This window comes from Salvelinus namaycush, chromosome 10 (assembly GCF_016432855.1).
Source record: "Salvelinus namaycush isolate Seneca chromosome 10, SaNama_1.0, whole genome shotgun sequence".
NCBI classification, from domain to species: Eukaryota; Metazoa; Chordata; class Actinopteri; order Salmoniformes; family Salmonidae; genus Salvelinus; species Salvelinus namaycush.
The window spans coordinates 16,117,208-16,120,619 of record NC_052316.1 but is presented as its reverse complement, the minus strand read 5'-3'; positions in this window follow the sequence as shown (position 1 = coordinate 16,120,619).

The window sequence follows — 3,412 nt, the reverse complement described above, 5'->3', positions numbered from 1 at the left end:
TATATTGTATGCCAAAAAATATTTGACTTGCTCAGAGAAAGTCATCCCTTTATTTCCTCACAAAGTTGGGGTCAAAATTGTTCACCAATCATACCCGTTTTCAATACCTTTCGATACCTCACCTTGCAAGGATAATGGCACTGATACTTTTTCTGAAATGTTTTATGAGTTGGAGAACACATTGGGAGGGATCTCAGACCATTCCTCCATATAGACTCCTTTCTAGATCCTTGATATCCTTAGTCTGGTCTTATCGACTGCCCTCTTCAATTCAAACCACAGGTTTTCAATGGGTTTCAAGTCCGGAGACTGATGATTTTGTGGTTTGTTAACCATTTCTTTGTGGATTTTTATGTGTGCTTGGGGTTGTTGTCTTGCTGGAAGAGCCACTTGCGGCCAAGCTTCAGCCTCCTGGCAGAGGCAACCAGGTTGTTGGCTAAAGTGTCCTGGTACAGGGTAAAGTGCTGTTGACATTAACAAGGGCCCCAGGACCAGTGGAAGAAAAATTGTCCCATAACATCAAAGATCCACCACCATATTTTACAGGTTGGGGTTCTCTTGTGCTTATGCATTCTCATGTTGACACCAAATCCACCACTGGTGTGCAGGGCCCAAGAGCTCTATTTTCATGTCATCCAACAAATGTAAACACATGGAGTTTGCTAAACGTCATTGGCACTTGGATTGGAACCGGTGCTTTGGTTAGAGGACATGAAAATAGAGCTCGTTGGCCATGCACACCAGTGGTGAGTTTGGCATCGTAATGATAACTTTGACAAAGCGCCATTCATTCCTCACACAGCTGAGTTTAAGAGGAACCTGGGACAACATGTCACTCCAGCCTAAGCTCTCACACACACACACACACACACACACACACACACACACACACACACACACACACACACACACACACACACACACACACACACACACACACACACACATACACACACACACACACACACAGCCAATGCTGCTTTCCCATGCTATAGAGACATTGAACCATGGTCACTTCCTGTTTCACACTGTGTATTTAAATACTGTATCCCCGACGTAGCTCATCATCATATTTCTACTACTGTACATTGTATTTTACTTACACTGTTTATACACGCTGCATATTTATTTACACACTGGATTCTTGACATTAATATACTGTATCTGCTGCTGTACATATCATTCTTAGCTGTTATTGTGTAAATTCAGAAAGTATTCACACCACTTGACTTTTTCCACATTTTGTTACGTTATAGCCTTATTCTAAAATGGATTAAATCGTTTTTTACCTCATCAATCTACACACAATACCCCATAATAACAAAGCAAAAATGTTTTTTTTTAAATTCTTGCAAATGTATAAAATAAATTAACTGAAATATCACACTTAATAAAATTGTTTTTTCCCCTCATCAATCTACACACAATACCCCATAATGACAAAGCAAAAACAGTTTTTAAAAAACATTTTTGCTAATTTATAAAAAACGAATGAACTGAAATATCACATTTACTCAGTACTTTGTTGAAGCACCTTAGGCAGCAATTACAGCCTTGAGTCTTCTTGGGTATGGCCGAGCAGTCGCACACAAGCCTGAGATCACCATGCGCAATACCAAGCGTCGACTGGAGTGGTGTAAAGCTTGCCGCCATTGGACTCTGAAGCAGTGGAAATGCGTTCTCTGGAGTGAGGAATCACGCTTCAGCACCTGGCAGTCTGATGGAGGAATCTGGGTTTGGCGAATGCCAGGAGAACGCGACCTGCCCGAATGCATAGTGCGGTGCCAACTGTAAGGTTTGGTGGAAGAATAATGGTGTTTTTCATGGTTCGGGCTAGGACCCTTAGTTCCAGTGAAGGGAAAAATTAACGCTACAGCATACAATGACATTCTAGATGATTCTGTGCTTCCAACTTTGTGGCAACAGTTTGGGGAAAGCCCTTTCCTGTTTCAGCATGACAATGCCCCTGTGTACAAAGCGAGGTCTATACAGAAATGGTTTGTCAAGATTGGTGTGGAAGAACTTGACTGGCCTGCACAGAGTCCTGACCTCAACCCCATCGAACACCTTTGGGATGAATTCAAACGCTGACTGCGAGCCAGGCTTAATCGCTCACATCATTGCCCAAACTCACTAATGCTCTTGTGGCTGAATGGAAGCAAGTCCCCAAAGCAATGTTCCAACATCTAATGGAAATCCTTCCCAGAACAGTGGAGGCTGTTATAGCAGCCAAGGAGGGATCAACTCAATATTAATGCCCATGACTTTGGAATGAGATGTTCGACGAGCAGGTGTTCACATACTTTTGGTCATGTAGTGCATCTTTTTTTAATATATTTTTTATTTTACCTTTATTTAACCAAGTAGGCAAGTTGAGAACAAGTTCTCATTTACAATTGCGACCTGGCCAAGATAAAACAAAGCAGTTCAACACATACAACAACACAGAGTTACACATGGAGTAAAACAAACATACAGTCAATAATACAGTAGAAAAATAAGTCTATATACAATGTGAGCAAATGAGTTGAGATAAGGGAGGTAAAGGCAAAAAAAGGCCATGGTGGCGAGGTAAATACAATACAGCAAGTAAAACACTGGAATGGTAGATTTGCAGTGGAAGAATGTGCAAAGTAGAAAAATAAATAATGGGGGGCAAAGGAGCAAAATAAATAAATAAATAAATACAGTAGGGGAAGAGGTAGTTGTTTGGGCTAAATTATAGATGGGCTATGTACAGGTGCAGTAATCTGTGAACTGCTCTGACAGCTGGTGCTTAAAGCTAGTGAGGGAGATAAATGTTTCCAGTTTCAGAGATTTTTGTAGTTTGTTCCAGTCATTGGCAGCAGAGAACTGGAAGGAGAGGCGGCCAAAGGAGGAATTGGCTTTGTGGGTGACCAGAGAGATATACCTGCTGGAGCGCGTGCTACAGGTGGGTGCTGCTATGGTGACCAGCGAGCTGAGATAAGGGGAGACTTTACCTAGCAGGGTCTTGTAGAAGACCTGGAGCCAGTGGGTTTGGCGACGAGTATGAAGCGAGGGCCAGCCAACGAGAGCGTACAGGTCGCAGTGGTGGGTAGTATATGGGGCTTTGGTGACAAAACGGATGGCACTGTGATAGACTGCATCCAATTGGTTGAGTAGGGTATTGGAGGCTATTTTGTAAATGACATCGCCGAAGTCAAGGATCGGTAGGATAGTCAGTTTTACGAGGGTATGTTTGGCAGCATGAGTGAAGGAGGCTTTGTTTTGCGAAATAGGAAGCCAACTCTAGATTTAACTGGATTGGAGATGTTTGATGTGAGTCTGGAAGGAGAGTTTACAGTTTAACCAGACACCTAGGTATTTGCAGTTATTTGCAGTCCACATATTCTAAGTCAGAACCGTCCAGAGTAGTGATGCTGGACGGGCG